Source organism: Triticum dicoccoides, chromosome 7B (assembly GCF_002162155.2).
Source record: "Triticum dicoccoides isolate Atlit2015 ecotype Zavitan chromosome 7B, WEW_v2.0, whole genome shotgun sequence".
NCBI lineage: Eukaryota > Viridiplantae > Streptophyta > Magnoliopsida > Poales > Poaceae > Triticum > Triticum dicoccoides.
In genome coordinates, this window is record NC_041393.1 from 712,192,621 (window position 1) to 712,211,612 (window position 18,992).

General features: G+C 48.0%; 1 long non-coding RNA gene across 1 annotated transcript; it reads right to left on the reverse strand.

The window, feature by feature from the left end:
- Nucleotides 1-13,916: 13,916 nt before the first annotated feature.
- On the reverse strand, nucleotides 13,917-16,608 carry LOC119340880. Its single transcript, XR_005164735.1, has 5 exons — nucleotides 16,523-16,608; nucleotides 15,654-15,808; nucleotides 15,376-15,477; nucleotides 14,469-14,615; nucleotides 13,917-14,051 (listed from the first exon to the last, which is right to left on the reverse strand). It is a non-coding gene; the product is annotated as an uncharacterized LOC119340880 (long non-coding RNA).
- Between the last annotated feature and the right edge of the window lie 2,384 nt (nucleotides 16,609-18,992).

Below are 18,992 nucleotides of genomic sequence, written 5' to 3' on the forward strand. Positions count from 1 at the left end.
TGATTATAAATAAATATTGTTCCGTGCCGCTCAATCTTGGAACTTGTCTTTCATTGCAGTTCTGCTTCCACTCATTGGCGAGGAGAAGCCACCCATAGCACTTAAACCTTCTCCTAAAGCAGATGGCCTGTGCGATCCATTTCCCGACTGCCACACTAAGGGTTAACCATGTTGCCATTCTCTGAAACCGACGCCTTAAGCAACAGCACTGAAGATGACCGATACTGGATCGAGATGAATGCACCTCCGTATGTTGATATATAGTATCACCAGTAGTAAACAAAGGTTATAATGATAGTAATACAAATTGGAGTTGCACTATCAATTCGAGCTCCTATATATTTTGTGGGATTTTCTATAGATAAAGCCGGACTGCTATGGAATAAGATACTCCCCAGGCACTCTCTGAACTGGCCAAACTTATAAGGCACGTTTCGAATTTTTATATGGGCGTGTATTTGCAGGGTTTTTTTTATGTATTAAGCACGGCCAAAGCTCCACCACATATGTACTTGTTGCTTGATACATATGGAAGCTGTTCCCTGATCTATATTTAGGTATAAATAAATATACAAGACTATTACACATACTAGAAACGGAAGCTGTTGGTTTAAGTCGGGCCTATGGTTGAGTTCACGATGCCAACAGCCTCTGCAGGCCTCGACTCATAGCCAGGGACGACTTTTGGCTCGCACGGCGGGGGCACCGACCTCATCTCGCATGCTTCTTCTTTTGGCTTCTGAATTTAAATATGTGATATCTTTTGGAACAGAAGTGCAATTTAAGTTTAGTTTTCATATTGGTGTTTGTTGCGACGAGGGCTTTGAAATAAGGCCACTTTTCAATAAGTCTTTACACGTTTTAGAACTTTGCCAAGTTTTGACCGTCAAAATTAATGCACACCCGTGATGAAATCACTAAATTTGGGAACAGAAACTGATGACCGTGTCGAGAAGCCAACAAGCTTGCCGAGAAGCAACCGTTCGGCCAGGCAGGTGTGTGCTCCTATGCCTGCATGCCCCTACGAATTTCTCCATACATAGAGAGACAAAATAAAGATGAAGCGGCCAAATACTGGGCTCCCCTCATAAAATAGTGGGGTAGAATTCTAGGCCCACCTTCTCAGGTTTACAAGGCTCCACACTATTATATAAGAGCATCTCCAGCCGCGCCCCCAATAAGGCCCCCCAGGCGACTTTTCGGCCGCCGGCGCCAAAAAATCGGCCCAGTCGCGTCCCCAGGGGCCCATTTTTCGCCGGCTCGGTCCGAAATTGGCGCTGGCGGACTCAACCTGAACCCGCCGCGCTGGGGGGTGCTCGGGGGCGCCGGGCGAATCGTTTTTGGCGCGAAAGCGGCGCGGGCCAGCCGCATCAGCGACACCGCCCGCCTCGTCTTCTCCCGACGCCTCGGTTTCCCGCGGGGAATCAATGGCAAGGCTGCCGCCCGTCAGCTTTGCCATTGATTCCTCACGGGCGGCGCGTCACGGGGCGGCGTCGACGCCTTGTTAGCAACACACTCTCTAATCCTCACCAATGGAGATTACAGCCACGGATTCCTCAAGCTCTAGCCGCTACAAGGAGGAGAGGAACATGAACAGAGGAAGAGGAAGACAGAAGCAGAGGAGGCCGAAGCCGTCCTGATCCAAGCCCACTTGTCTGTTGCCGATGGCCTCGTATATGTAGTTGCTTTCTTGCCAGGCCTCTGTGCAGCCCAAGCCGAGCAACATATGGCCCAGCCCAGCACACTAGTATGGTTCGCTAACATTCCCCACTCCTTAAAATTCAGCTTGACCTCAAGCTGATGCCATGGCGAACCTCCTGGATCCCATGGTACTTGATGCTTCATGACTTCGCCGAGGTTGCGGTGGGTGCCGTAGTTGAGGCGGAGCCTGGCGAGGTTGAGGTAGCAGATGACACCGACTTGCTCAAGGAAATAGTCGTTGCTGGTTTTCACTTGGTCGCAGGAAGCGTCGAGGTAGTAGTGTTGGTTAACATAGACTTGGTTGAAGTAGTAAGCCTGGTTGAGGTCCTGGTCGCAGTAAGCCTGGTCACCCTCACAATGTCAATCCAGCTGGACCATGCAACTTTCCATAGAGAAACAAAACCATAGGGAAAAATCATTCCAGCAGTTACAGGTGCACAATGGTAAGGAACTGAATTTGCTGCCGATGACAAGTACTCAGATGCTTCCAGATATCATGGTTGAAAAATCATTTGAATCTGACCGAAAATGCAGATAAACCGTCCTCAATGGTCACTTTTTCAGCACAAATTGGAGGATATGTATAAGTCAAAGCAACGTGGCTTTCCATGTAATACTGACAGAAAGTGCCAACATAGTTGAACTGGTACAAGAGTAGTGGTTGCTTGTCCTCAGGTTTGTCGAGGCACACCACAGGGCTGGTTGTTCGCGGCAGCGTGGAGAGGTCAGACTCGAGCATCGCTGATGTCGTTGGTTTAGTAGTTGCCAGCGTTGACGCTAGAGTACCAGAACAAAAACAACTTGGATTCCAGAACTTGTCGGGGTACAAGCTAGAATACCACTCCTTGAAATGCACCAGAGCAACCACAAACCAAGGAAACTGCAAGGAATCCCTTTCCCGCGTTGGTGGCGGCCAAAGTCGTCGCAACACCTGAAAAGTACAGTAGTCTCTGTCATGCTTCGACTGTTCATGTTGGTGATAGTCAAGTTCGTTGATCACCTGCATTTTAGCTGGAACTAAGAGCAATGGTGAGCATGGAACAGGCTGCCACTGACAATGATTTGAACTTGAATAAGACCAATCAATCTTTCATTGGTCTCTCGTGCAGATGTACGTCAACTGAGGTCCAATGGTTAGCAGTGCAAGAGCATCAAAATCAGAATCCAATATGTCACAAGCATCAAGAAAGCATGCGACCCATGCTAATCCATGACTTGTTACTAGTTCACTCCTTGTTGTAAAAACTTGTTGCTGCTAGTATTTATATGAGGAATTAAGACCCAGCCGATGGATGAAAATACTGTCCCGAGCATGAAAAATTGCAGTTGAATTAAATGCTCGATGTCCACGATCCCACGGCAATGCCAATAACTCCTCGGAACTGTACCGGATACCGGTAAGTAAGCCAACCGAACCATTGATAATATGAGCTGTAACAAGTAGATTGCTACTTATGTCAATTCCATTTGTGCGTGGCCACTTACCCCATCCTCCAGCCAACAGGTAGGACCTGGAACAACCGAAACACCAATCTCCTACATCCCATAGCGATTGTAGTAACTTGCAATTCATATTGGAAATGGGGTGATCTGCTGTCGAGAATACCTTGTGGAGCCTTCCTTGAGACTTGAAACCTCTCCACTGACACAAATATTGCCGAGAACTAAGATTGCCAATAGCAAACAGAGCAGCAAATTCATTTGCTGCATGAACATGAATGAAATCACTGTTATTGCCGCTCTGCCCCGACAGAAAACAACCACTTGTATCATGTTTCAGGAATCTACTATTGCTCTTCTGCCCATACAGTGGATCAGGTGGAAGCCGCATATACTTCCCATCCCAAGGCAATAATGGCAAGCAAGTCAAGGCAGTAAGAATTTTGGACAATTCACCACGAAGGAGCTGGTGGGTGAGAGATGCAGGAAACTCACAAACATTGATGACATAAAGCACACAGGAAATGTTCGAATCTTGTACTGAATTCTGATATTTCTTGGAGTGGTCCTGCTGCTCAGGCATGACCAATGGGTCGTCATTCAGACCTGCTGTCGAACACTTGGGCGGCGCTGTGACAAGCTTGACGACATCTGATGGTTCAAGGTCAAGGCAGCAGAGCTCGGGAACGACATCGACGGTGACCTGGGACGAAGCTGATATTGTGGCGGGAGCTGTCGCTGACACCGACATGGCGACGGTGTGGCTTGGGCATCGCGTCAAACATGTGGTGTGCACCACAGTGGAGCAGCCACTGGTTGCAGGGGGAACGAGTGAGTTCATCGCTGAACAGGCGCCCGAAATGTCCAGTGCGGAGGTCAGAGTCAAGGTCGCGGCCGCGGGCTTGAGGTCGATGCAGCCACACTCGGTGACGACATCGACGACGACCTCAGACAATTTTGATGCTGCGGCGGAAGAGGCGAGGTCGTCCACCACTGAAGCAGTTGGGGTCGATGTGGTCGTCGACTCAAGGTCGAGATACTCGTGGTGCCCCACCCGCGCAGCCTGTAGCGCCGCGGCAACAGAAGCCGACACCTCCGATGCTACCGCCGCCGGCACCTCTGAAGCCACCCGCGCCGCGATGGCTGCAATACGGCCGCCAAACTCGGCGCGACGCCGTGCCCGCTCATCCTGGTCCATCCACTCGGCGAGGCGTCGCTGCTGCGGGTCCTCCACCGACATGAACACTCGATCACGGCAGGCAGCCCAAGCTGATCCCCGTGACATGGGTAGAGATCGATTACGGTGGGGAAATTTTGTGTGGATTTTTCATGGAGGAATCGATTGGCTCTGAATACCAAATGTTAGCAACACACTCTCTAATCCTCACCAATGGAGATTACAGCCATGGATTCTTCAAGCTCTAGCCGCTACAAGGAGGAGAGGAACAGAACAGAGGAAGAGGAAGACAGAGGCCGAAGCCGTCCTGATCCAAGCCCACTTGTCTGTTTCCGATGGCCTCGTATATGTAGTTGCTTTCTTGCCAGGCCTCTGTGCAGCCCAAGCAGAGCAGCATATGGCCCAGCCCAGCACAGTAGTATGGTTCACTAACACGCCTTCCCTTCCTCGGACGCGTACACATGGGCGCGCGCGGCTATATATGGCCTCGCTCGCCTGCGATGAGTGCCACCTCTCCACCTCTCCCCGAGCGCCCCCGTCAAGCTCTTCTCTCCCGCCGACCTCTTCTCACCAGCCAACCCATCTCCCCGATGGCCGAGCATTTCCCCGGAGACGAGGCGGCGGCCAACGGCTTCGGCCGCCGTTCGCTCCACGAAGAGGAATCCTGGCTCCTGTTCCAGGCGAACATCCCGGAGCCGCCGGACATGCGCGCCGGGCCGACGGGCTGGAGGCTCAGCAATGGGGGAGTGCCCATTCCCCCATTGCCCGACGCTGTCGCCAAGCCGTCCTACTTTGCCGACGAGGTCGAGATCGCACGCGCCTCCCTCACCGACGGCGAGCTCTCCCTGCCCTAGTACGCCGCCGACAACCACGCGGCTTGGGCGGTATACTTCGAGCGCCGCCAGCAGCAGTGGCTGGCGTCCACCAACGGGGCGCCGGTGGTCGGCGGTACCAAGAAGAGCGAGGGGCGCCACCTGTGGTGGGGCGTCCCCGGCCGCACGCTTGAGGGCGTGCTGACGCACCTCGAGGGCGGCAACAACCCTCCGTTGGCGTACCCCCCGGCGAGGGTGGCTGCCCCGGCGCACCGCCGACGGGACGGGCAATGGGCGCCAAGGAGGTTCGGCTCCTCCTCCTCTTCCTCCTCGTCACGCTCTTCGTCTCAATCCTCCGGCACTCCAACGCTGCTCGGCGTCAAGACCGAGCCCGCGGCGGAGACGCCACTCGGCCGACGCTCTTGCAGCGCCGGCATCGTCATCAGCGAGGGCAGCCGACGCGCCTCCTCGTCGGCTCCTCCCCCGCGCTTCGTCAAGCCGAAAACGTAGCCCGGTCTCGCAACAGTGAAGATGGAGCCGGGGCTGGTGATACGTCTCCAACATATCTACTTTTCCAAACACTTTTGCCCTTGTTTTGGACTCTAACCTGCATGATTTGAATGAAACTAACCCGGACTGACGCTGTTTTCAACAGAACTACCATGATGTTCTTTTATGTGTTGAAAAGAAAAGTTCTCGGAATGTCCTGGAAATCCATGGAGGAACTTTTCAGATTTAATAAGAATTTTTGGCGAAAGAATCAAGGCCAGGGGGCCCATGGGCTATCCACGAGATAGGCCCCCCCCTAGGGCGCGCCCCCCTATCTCGTGGGCCCCCGGACCTCCTCCGACCTCAACTCCAACTCCATATATACCGTCTCGCTGAGAAAAAAAATCAGAGAGAAAGTTTCATCACGTTTTACGATACGGAGCCGTCGCCAAGCCCTAATCTCTCTCGGGAGGGCTGATCTTGAGTCCGTTCGGGGCTCCGGAGAGGGGGATTCGTCGCCGTCGTCATCATCAACCATCCTCCATCACCAATTTCATGATGCTCACTGCCGTGCATGAGTAATTCCATCATAGGCTTGCTGGACGGTGATGGGTTGGATGAGATTTACCATGTAATCAAGTTAGTTTTGTTAGGGATTGATCCCTAGTACCCACTATGTTCTGAGATTGATGTTGCTATGACTTTGCTATGCTTAATGCTTGTCACTAGGGCCCGAGTGCCATGATTTCAGATATGAACCTATTATGTTTTCATCAATATGTGTGTTCTTGATCCTATCTTGCAAGTCTATAGTCACCTATTATGTGTTATGATCCGACAACCCCGAAGTGACAATAATCGGGATACTTCTCGGTGATGACCGTAGTTTGAGGAGTTCATGTATTCAATATATGTTAATGCTTTGGTCCGGTTCTCTATTAAAAGGAGGCCTTAATATCTCTTAGTTTCCACCAGGACCCCGCTGCCACGGGAGGGTAGGATAAAAGATGTCATGCAATTTTTTTTCCATAAGCACGTGTGACTATTTACGGAATACATGCCTACATTACATTGATGAACTAGAGCTAGTTCTATATGAGCCTATGTTATAACTATTGCATGAGGAATCGCATCCGGTATAATTATCCATCACTGATCCATTGCCTACGAGCTTTTCATATATTGTTCTTAGCTTATTTACTTTTCCGTTGCTACTGTTATAACTACTACAAAAACCCAAAAACATTTATCTTTACTGTTGCAACTGTTACCATTACTATCATACCACTTTTGCTACTAAATACTTTGCTGCAGATACTAAGTTATTCAGGTGTGGTTGAATTAACAACTCAACTGTTAATACTCAAGAATATTCTTTGGCCCCCCTTGTGTCGAATAAATAAATTTGGGTTGAATACTCTACCCTCGAAAGCTGTTGCGATCCCCTATACTTGTGGGTTATCAAGACTAATTTCTGGCGCTGTTGCCGGGGAGCATAGCTCTATTCTCTGAGTCACTTGGGATTTATATCTGTTTTCTTTAATGTGGCATGAATGTTCAGATCCAAATGATTCAACATAAAAGCTTATAAAACATAAAAATAATAATACTTCGAAGCATACTATGAAGAACTTGAAAGACGCTAAGACCAAGATTTTGCCCTCAACTACGAGGGGACGTAAGCAACTGTCATCTAGCTCTGCACTAGATTCTCCTTCTGTTATTAATAAGCTTGCGACACCTAAATCTGCTACTGCTATGAATTCTGATATGTCGCATGTTATTGATGATGCCACTTCTGCTATGCATGATGAAACTACTTCTGTGCGTGATACTACTTTTCTATTAGGTGAATTTCTTGATGAGCAGCTTGATAGAGTTAGGGGGAATGAAAATATTGAAAATGCTATTGATGATAGTGATGATGAACGTTCCCCCAATGATTATGTATTACCTGTTGTTCCTAAGGGTTATGTTATGAACAAAGAAACTGCTGAAGCTATTCTTGCTTGCAATGATAAAAATGATCTTAAGAAATTATTAGCTAAATGGAAGCAGCAATCTCTTAATGCTAGAATAAACCCGATCCTACTTTTGCTAGTAAATACTTTGCTGCAGATACTAAGTTATTCAGGTGTGATTGAATTGACAACTCAACTGCTAATACTCAAGAATATTGTTTGACTCCCCTTGTGTCGAATCAATAAATTTGGGTTGAATACTCTACCCTCGAAAGCTGTTGCGATCCCCTGTACTTGTGGGTTATGAGCTGGCGCCGGTGAATGTGGAGCACGGTGAGGTCGAGCTCGACGACGATGCGACCCTCGAATGGGCACGCCAGGACTCCCTGAAGATGGCGAGGGAGCTCCAGTGCGCCGCCCTGCGGCGCTTCGCGCAGCGCCGCCGAGGCCGCGACGAAGGAGGAGTCGTCATCATCGACGACAGCGACGACGATGACGACGCGCAGCCGCCGCCGCCACCAGCCGGGGAGGGGTCCAGCAGGGGCGCCCGAGTCAAGGAGGAGAAGGCCGACGATGGCGGCGACTTCTCGGCCTTCAGCAAGTTTTTTTATTAGTTTTTACATGTAATGGCGACTACTCGACTTAAATCGGTGAATATAAGCCCAAGTTTACCGAAAATTGACGTGTTTTAGCCGAACTTAGCCTAAATTTGCTACACGTTTTTTTTTCCCGCGCCTGGGGCCTGCCCTGGAGGCGGCGGTTGGGGGCCAACTCGCCCTCAGGCCCATTTTTTGCGCTCGGCCACCCCCAGGCGGCGATTTTAGGCGCCCCCTGGGGGCCAACGGCTGGAGATGCTAAGGAAATAACACTTGGAACCATCAGATGAGTTTGTTGGTAAAACAAATGCTACATCATTCAAGAGGATCATCAATCAACACATCGATCCGCATGAGTAATGCATATTCCACCGACATGACCACATGTGCTACTATTTACAATTTACCGAGAGTCCGCGACACAACTTTGTGCATGTCCCACAACGGCGTTTCTTTTTCTCGTCATATCTTTATTTATACTAAACTAAATTATTTTGTGTGCAACGGTGTTTCTATTTTTCCCACATGTACTGGAAATATTATTTTAATTAATTTATTTATTTTGTGTGCCCAATAAATCGATTGCTACTTTTCTGTTAAGTATGTTCCACAAAATTAATATTGGTTCAGAAATTATTTGGCCGATCTCTATTATTTTGTGCGCAAATTAATCTACTCATCGCGCCAACTTCCACACTCAATGGACATCGAGCTCGTCATGTTGTCAGCACGTCGAGCCGACCATTTCGCTTCGCGGGTTCGAACTATGTTGCGTCGACCTCGTCACGTCGCTAGTTCATGGAGCGACATGTCGCTAGCACGGTACCCCGAATGTCCGGTGACGCACCATAACCCATCAAGGCCATAGCATGGGACCCACATTGGAACCTAATCCACAGTAGCCCGTTGGTGCATACTTAGCACCACTAGTAGACTGCCCGTGAGTTGTCACGGGCTCTTGAAATAGTTTGCAAGAGTTACATGTTAACTTTTTAAGGTCTCGCCCCGCCATAGATCCAGAACCCCACCACTGATTCTATCCCGCTTAGGCCGCCGCCTGCCGCCGCGCTGCCCCATCGTGTTCGCCTTCGCCCTGACCCCGCCCACCTCCTCTCTGTTAGAATAAATCCGAGGCAATACCGTTGATCATCCGAGGACCAAGCAATCACATGAGCACGACACCGAGATTTGTTAACGAGGTTCACTGATATGGCTACATCCCTGGGGCCTGACTACGGGCTCCTCCCCGTGACACCGTCACAATACCGCACACCGGCCACCCGGGCGCCGGCACATGCCGCCGGCTCCCCCTTGCGCGCCTGTGCTATTATGTTGGCATAGGTTACATCGTGTGTCTACCCCCGCTATATAAGAGAGGCCTAGGATACAAGTGTCATATTAGAACACGACTCCATATCCTATCTAAACACAATACTACTCATAGTCTAACTGTAACCTACCTTGTACACAATATTCGACACAACTCTAACAAACTCCACCTTGGCGAATATTCTCCACCACCTTGAATTCGTCCATGTGTCAAACTTCCATGTACATTGGACTTGAGCTTATCCCGTGAGCACCGCTGCTACTCCAAAGACTCCATGTGACTCCCCCTGCGACTTGTAGTCCCTTCTTTTCTTGACCACAGTCAACACTCGAGCAAAATTAAGTTCCTTGTTACTCTAGTTTGTGCTCCCAACTTTCAGAGTATCAGTCCAACGCCATCGCACACCAATCACTGACCTGCGTGAAAGTGAACAACTCACATATTGGATGTCGCACACAAGAGTTACCTGAACTCAACATCACCGCTCCTTTCTTGACCACATGTCTGAAACTTGAAGGAATTTCACCGTTGCTTGTAGTCATCCTGAGTCAAATTCACAGTTGTCTCACCACATGTATGACCACCAGAGCCCTGGCCCATCTCCATGTCCCGTGCATACCGCACGCCTCGCCGCTATTACCGCGTCGAACCTCCGCTGTCCTGGTTGAGTCTCAAGGGTCGTGAAACCACACCACTCAACCCCCACTGCAGAGTACCACCAATCATCACCGAACGATGACGAGTTTCACGCTTCCATCAGACCACTGGGCTCCAGTCCAAATTACGTGTCCCTCGCTTTTTTCGCTGAATAAGCTTCGACTCTCTGAGCTCTTACGCCATAGCCCCTCAATCAGCACCGAGTGAAGTCTTCCAGACTCCAGCACCACCTTCAACATGACTCCATGATGGTTGTACGTGCCATCCCGCGCCCCGTTGACTCCAAGTTTCACGTGTACACCATCTTGAGTCAACCCCGCGCCATAGTCTTGTCGAAGCCACACAAGCCTCGGGCCTGCGCCACGTGTTTCCATGCCCAGAAGTCAGTCACCATCGGCATCACGCTCCTATGTCGTTATTGCCGATCCCACCACCGTCTTCTGTACCAACCGACTTGCGTCGATCCGTCAGACTGCCTAGTCCAACCCAGCCGAACTCGTTCGACTGTACGCCACGCTCCAGGCTCCCAAATTGTCTTCCGTGAATTTCCATCCATCACATGATAATTCCATCTTAGCTGACGTGACTTCCCGCAATACCTTCAAGCATCTCTGTTGTGCCAACAAATCCGAGCTATCAACGCCATGCCCAAGTACACGAACAGCCTCCGCATACCAATAGCAATTTCCAACCAAAAAACTTTTGGTCTTCTCACATAGATCCCTTGACACAAACTTTTAATGCTGGCTACTTGCCTTTGCCTTGCCAACGTCTACACAAGTTCTACTTCTGATGGATACGTATCGCTTGATTAGCTCCTGCTTGAACGCACCACACCACGACAGGTATTCACCAGGTGTTCTTTTTCTTCGAAACAAATCTCACACGTAGTAACTTCTGAACAGCTGGCACGGGCCTTCTTCGGACACGCATGGCCCCGCTTGGCCTGCCCACCAAGCAAGCACTGCACTGCTGCTAGACTGCGCTTCACGATCGCTGCGCCAACACGCACCTAACCAGGTCGCTTCCAGGCGCTGCGTCAGTCGATAAGCCTGCTGCTTACGCTATACCACACCGCCGCTGTTGTCCGATTACCACCACAACTCGCTGACATTGTTGTTTGCTTGATTTCTTCTGATCGATCTCAACCATGCCAACACGTATTTGCGGAAACTTCCGTGTACACGATACCGACCTGAACATCAAGCCTTCCTCTCGATCAATCAGCACCCCGTAGCCTCCGAACAACCTAGCTCTAATACCACTTGTTAGAATAAATCTGAGGCCATATCATTGATCATCCGAGGACCAAGCAATCACACGAGCACGACACCGAGATTTGTTAACGAGGTTCACAGATATGGCTACATCCCCGGGGCCTGACTACGGGCGCTCCTCCCCGTGACACCGTCACAATACCGCACACCGGCCACCCGGGCGCCGGCACATGCCGCCGGCTCCCCCTTGCGCGCCTGTGCTATTATGTTGGCATAGGTTACATCGTGTGTCTACCCCCACTATATAAGAGAGGCCTAGGATACAAGTGTCCTATTAGAACACGACTCCATATCCTATCTAAACACAATACTACTCAGAGTCCAACTGTAACCTACCTTGTACACAATATTCGACACAACTCTAACACTCTCTGGGCGCCTCCGCCTCCGGTCCATCCTCCGCCCGGCCCCGGTCCGTCCGCCTCCCCTCCGGCCCTGCTCCGTCCGCCTCCTCTCCGGCCCTGCTTCGTCCGCCTCCTCTCCGGTTCGTCCGCCGCACCGCTCCGTCCGCTTCTGCCCCGCGCCGCACGTTGCCGCCCCGCTCCGTCCGCCTCCGCCCCACGCCGCACGTCGCCTCCCCGCTCCCTGCTCGGCCGCCGCCCGCTCCCCGATGGCGTCGAAGAAGACACCGAAGGGAAAGTCCGGTTTCTTCGGCATGAGGGCGAAGCCCTCCGGGAACTTTGGACTGGAGTTCTCCGATGCCGGGCAGCGTTGGTGGCTCGGCACGTATCCCACCGCCGATGAGGCCTCTCGTGCCTACGACGTGGCGGTGTGGCGTGCCGGATGGCCGAAGACGGACCTAAACTTCCTGGAGGTCCAGTCCCAGGCAGTGGCGGAGTGGCTCATGCTGCAGGGCATCCGGGTGGAGGAGATGCCGACTAAGAAGGCGAAGAAGAGACCCGCGGTTGTTGTCGCTCCTAGCGAGAGCGACGAGGCGGCGATAGCTTGGTTTGCGTGATTTGCGTTTTGCTGCAAAGCCATCTCTAATGAAATGCTATTTGCTACATTTTTAAATAGGAAAATTATTCCGATGAGCCAGCCATAACTCAACAGACCAATCTCTAATGAAATGCTATTTGCTACACTTTTTAAATAGAAAAATTATTCCGATCAGCCAGCCATAACTCAACAGACCAATCCGAACCCACATTTTCTAAAGTAAAAAAAATATTTCCTTTGATAGATCAAGATGCCAAAGTGTCGTTTGCCCGACTGCTATGTTCCTATACACGCAGAGCAAATTATTTTTCAAATCAAGGAATTAAGAAAAGGAAGAATATCATGATGTTCGTGGCAGTTGCCAGGTCTGCCATGCTACCATGGCATTGTCTTTTTAGTCTCTACGCACATGCCGAGTTGAGAAATAATCTTCAGATATACCCACTACTAACACACTCACGTACATAATGGCCCTTGGCTGATTGATTTGGCTGGCTGTTAACACAAGCACACAACACACAAAATCAGTCAATCGCCACACGAGTATGCATTGTTTACTTTATTCCAATTGTGATGCAATCGTGACACCTACAAGCCCCGTCCGCTCGCCCGTCACGGTAATTGCCTACTCGCCGCTGGTGCCAACCTCTCGACCTCACCACCGCCGCTCACCACTCAGTTTCCACCGGCTTCCCATTGCCTCTTGCGCCACCCGCGCGCTCGCTCGGCACAATGTTGTTGATTGGAATGCGGGACTGAAGGTAATCCATGGACAGGTTTTAGTTCTGCTTGGCATCAATCTTTGGTACTTGTCAATCCATCTAACGCACAAAAAAATGGACTCTCAGACAGAAAAGTGATCTAACTCTATTGATGAGCACAACAGTACATACCATCCCATCATGAAGTTGCCATCTCTCACACTTGATGATTCTTGTTATTTATAACATGTACACCATCGGGCGATTGCTTTATTAGAAATATATTTACACAATATGATCAGAGCAACATCAAGGAATTGGATGCTGGTGCACAGATTCTCCTCAAATTCCACATGCAACCCTTGTAGAGAAGAACAACATATTTTCCTTACGTGGTTTTTGACCGAGCTCCTACAGAAAAATTCAAAGAAATCATGAGGAGCATGGAGCCAAGCAAACTAATCATAGTAAATCATGAGAGGGGAAGCCTCTCAACCTACTACAGGGAATCGAGTCAACATTAATTCATGTAAGAATTAAACCGTAATGTAGATCAACAACCCAGTAGTTGATAAAATAACCCTGACACAACCCATTAATACAATATATGGTCATAGGAAGTAGATTGAGATTGTGCAGATATCATGATCTACGAACCGTATCTACTCACAAACAGAACCTCCTCGCATCACAAAACAAATGTTTCATCAACAGAAACTCTAGCGAATGCCAATTGGATTATATAAGTAAGATAGAGACATAAAAAAAAGAAAAGATAATTCAAAGAGCATATATTCTATTTTCTTACTTGACATCACAGAGAATGCAAGTCAAAGATTGTGGAGACTGCGCTAAACAAGCAGGCCGGTAATTGTACTCCAGCTTGAATGGAGATGCACCAAGTTCACTTGATCCACCAATCAACTTTGGACTGTGGATCCCAAGTCCGAGAACAAAAACTCGCTGAAAGTCTGCATGTGTATCCAACAATCATGACATGTACTCCATATGTAAAGAAATATAAGAGCGTTTAGATCACTTCTTTAGTGATCTAAACACTCTTATGTTTCTTTTAGGAGGGATTATGGACCAAAAGAAGAAAATAAACATTGCATGCTACAGAAATGGATAATAAAATCTATCTGCATGAGATGCCACATGAATGTCACAAACATAAGCATAGTTTCGATGCACACTATCTCATGTTGCATGTTAAATACAGGTTTGTGCACGTTGACTTTTGCTGGTAGATGGAGATACTAAGATGAAAAAATGGTCACACAAAAATTGCTTTTCAAATGTTAATATTACCAAGACTAATCCATGAATAAAATGTATGCAACTATGCACAGTAAAGATACTTAAAATAGTTACTGGACTAAACTTACTGATATAGAGCTATCAAAACCGGAGCCAAGGCTCAAATCTTGAATAACGATCAAAGCAGACTTCAGCCTTGTGGTTGCCGCATAGGCTCACCACACTGACAACACCAACTCTCTTCCGTCTTCTCAGTTTCTTGACAAAAAATGATACTGCTATTTGCACATTAGGTAGTAAATTATGATTCAAGCATTACTCAAACCAAATCGGCAATATGTAGGCTTAAAATATCAGCAGGCATCCACACAGATTTCTACAGATGAAATATAGTGTTGTGATTTGTGTACCCACAATGCAGAATAACCTATTGTTCTATTTGGTGGTTAAATAAATAAACATTATTGTTTTTGGCTAGTGCCTGTAGAGCTACTAAATGATAGTCAGCGCTCACTCTATATCTCTAAGAAAGAAAATTATAAGACTTCATTGGTTGTAAATAACGCTAATTGTATTGGTTGCCACCAATGTCGACTTGAAAAGAAAATTATGGAGCTTCAGTTCATATGCATCTAGTCATATAAAAAAAATAAGAACACATGCTTCAACTCCTGTTAGTTCAGTCACAAAAAAAAAATCATCACCAAAAATCAGAAGACAAAGTATCATTGTTATATTTGTTGACTTGATTGATTACTGTAGGTTAACACACCCAACTGGAATTAACCTGCAATAGGATGAAAGAAATTAAGATTTGAGACTTGTGTTATAGGGTTCATAGAAGAGAGAAGAGGGAGGTACCATATCAAATCATTGGTCGGACAGTTTGACATTCAACTTCCCATTTTCCAATGAGACCTCAAGGATTCATATACATAAACGTTGATTGATATATCAGGTCCAACTCCCTGTAACACATAAAAGTTACTGGGAAGTCAACTAAAAAACAATTCTCAGCAGAAACATACGGCTTACCAATAAGGTGGACCAAAGGCCTTTATACAATCCTCTACTATTCTCTTCTCTACAAATTGTAGACAACGTGTGAAAGATGCCCTTGTAATACCTAGTGGTTTTCTGCAGAATTTTATAGACATGAAAGTTTAGCTTACTAAAACCTGTTCCTTTGGTCTGTAAAGCTACATGGCATGAAAGCGTTAGGTAAAGATGCTCTAAGTTCTAACTGGAAGTTATATTGATTGATTGGTTGGCTTAGTGTTATTCACAAATCACGAAAGGAAGAAAAGCATCACCTGTGTTGTCAGGTGATATCGAAGAACATCCAATGGGTAAGTTACAGATGCAGGTGTCACTCACGCTAGACCACCACCAAGTAAACATATAGACACTAACATAATTTGGGCCGTCCATTCTGTGAAGCTGCAACTATATTTCGAAATTTATAAACCTATAACAAAAAAACATAGTCGTGAGAAATCTTGCAAGTTAACATACTAAAATTCAGTGCTGAACTTTTTGTATCGCTCAAATCAATAGAAGCTGATGACGGAATAAGAAAATCGATGTATAATTTTCACAAGATTGCCTTTCGAATATGCCCAAAACACTTCTTGTTGAACAACCCACGAAGCCATGTGCCATATACTACCCTTCCTTAGAGCTGCAACATCTGAATGCATACCTGCCACCTGTCGGATCAGTATGCCACAAGCACATACAACAAACTTTATCATCAGCATATGGGTTATGTGACAAAAAATTTACTGTATTCAAGAACATTTTCGCGAGATTGCAATTTTGTAGCTATGAACAGCATATGGTACATACAATGAATCCACAACCAAGTTGAAGTTTGGACCATGATTGGACAATACAGCGCAGAGTGTTGTAAATTAACAACAATAATAATAGGCCAGGACTGTCGACCAGAGATATATTGTTTGGGGCAATCAATTGAAAGCGAGGGAAGAATGTATATCACATTCAGGGAACTTAGTTGATATTATCAGCATCCAATTCCTTTGAAGAATCTATATATGTGCAGTGTGAAAGCAGAAGGAGCACAGCAGCACCATGAAATAGAAGAGAAATATTCCTTCACGCTCACAATCCGTGCACACGAGAACGCTGGAGATAAAAGAGGGGGCGGAAAGCCTATTACCTGCAAGAGGATGGAGAGTGGCGAGGATCGAGATGCAGATCTTGCCGACCACGCCGGTGAGGTGTGCGACGGTGATCCAGCCAAGGAGCCGATACACTTGGCAGGGGAAGGCCCCGACGATGCCATGGAAGAGGAGACGGTGGCCGCCGCCAGTCGACGGCAACGGGGACCTGGCGGATATCACCTCCATCATCCCAGACACGCCTTCATGGTGGGCATCCTCACGGCCCCTTGAAACCGTAGCAGCTTCTCCTTGCATCCCCGTCGCCAGATCATAGCAAACTGCACACACGCCCGAATCAGATCAAGATGCGGAAATAACCAAACCAGAAAAAGTGGAGGAGGGATTCGTACCTAGTCGAGGCCATGGACCAGAGGGTGATCTGCGGCGCCAACGTCAGATCGGTCATCATGGCCGCGGCCGAGGGAGGCGGCGGCGGCGGCGGATCCTATCGGGGCTGGGGCGTCTCCTCTCGGTGGCGGCGGCGGTGGTGGGTCCTCTCGGGGCTGGGGCGTCTCCTCTCGGCGGCGGCTCCTCTCGGGGCTGGAGGCTGAGATGAAACAGATCGAGATTGAGATTTGTTTTACGTGCGGGGTGAGATACGAAAGAAAAACCAGACGAGATCGAGATCGCACAGTTTGCCGTTTTTTTTTCGCTGGTTAATTTTCGCCGGTTTGTACTCCGTGGTTTATTTTCGATCCTTTTAGTTAATAACGACGGGAGTTTGGGCGTGTGCGGGACTCGATCGCGGGGTTTTTATTTGTTTTTTGTGGCTGAGGGGGAGGTGGGAGGAAGTACCAAAGAAGTACCAAAAAAAACCGGGTGAGATGGGACGAAAATAAAATCCGGAACGCGACCTATCAACTGAGACATTAAGAGTAGAGATTCCGTACGTTGTTGCGTAGCCGGCTGGCCAACGCTTCTCGATGTTCACTAGCCCAGCATGGCCGTATGCACGAGTACGTGCACGCATGTACTTTACGCGATTGTTCGAGAACCCGGCCATATGTGTGTACTCTTTGGCCCTTTTTTCGCAGCATGGACATACGTGTACAAGGTTTAAACCCTCTCGATCAATTTGACCATGTTAACTACTACTCCCTTCGTCCCATAATACTAGTGTCAAAAATGTTTTTATATTATGGGACGAAGGGAGTAGCTGCATGCGTACTCTCTTCCTCTCCCTCTCTCTGGTGTACTGTATTTAGCCAACTGTACACTATTGCTTAGTCGACACGGTCTCATATGCATACTAGTTATACAATACGATTAGTACAACACGTGCCGCTTCTGACTCGGCCACGGGCCATCGTTACACACCAGTATGTACATACACGATTGGGACTGAATAGATAACGCGCTATGTATGTTTCAACCTTGTGGGACCCAGATGTCAAAGTCCAATTAGTAGAAGGAAACAAAATCTCGTAATATTTAAGGAGCCCCTCCTTTTCAGATGGCTGTTGTATGTTGACTATGTTGACAATGCTAGACGGTAACGCCGCAGCGAACACACCAAAGCATGGACGATAGCGACGGCTCGGACGGGAACGACACCGAGCCAAGAAAGACGCGGAAGTGGAGTACCAGATGAAGCGGAGTAATATGGTTGATTGGTTCAAGTATGGAGTTCTGATGCCATCACCGGAAAATAATAGGAAGTGTGGGGGTAGATGGATGGCCTGGCTGGCTCTTTAGGATAGGGTGGGGGCAGCAACGCGTGCAAAATTGTGCCTCTAGTTCCATGAGGCAGGAGCAGCCCGTCCCGCCGGTGATGATTTGGGATGCTGAAAGAAGAAGACCAGGGATTGAAGAAGCATGACTGTCATTCGATGTCAATCCAATGGCTACAACTAGCAGAATCATTTGTTGACTAAGTTGACAAGGCCTTGCATAGGTTTCAACCTCATGGGCCCCACATATTAGGCTTCAAATCTATGGCAGACATACACCCATTTTTCTTATTTTTTTAAGAATTTACAGTATATTTCGTTGGTGAGTCAACCTTATGACTAAAAGTTCCTTCAAAGCCCAAATCCATCTTTCCTGTTCGAAAGGTTCGCAACTGGGTTGGGCACAAAAGGAATGTTGGGCTGGGCTGGCTTTCTTATAAAAACTAAATAAATATAGGATGGTCTTTTTACTCAGATAAAACAAAAGCTTGCCTTGGCATGTTCTATGTAAAAATAAAATCAGGGTTGGGCGGACCATAGCCCAGTTATTTTGCTTGATCTAAAAATATTGATACCTCCAGTGTCTATTGTTTATACTTATCCTCGTATAATCCTCTCGTTTGACTATGTTGATAACCTCATTGGTCGAACCTAAACATTTGTTTTGCGTCAGTCGATTCAAATTTAGAGCCGATGTCGAATACGGCAGCGTCGCGAACCGCATCAAGGTGTTTGTATGGCTTAGCCTCGGACAGTTCCAAGCGTAAAGGATTTTGAAGGTTGACTCGTTTGGGTG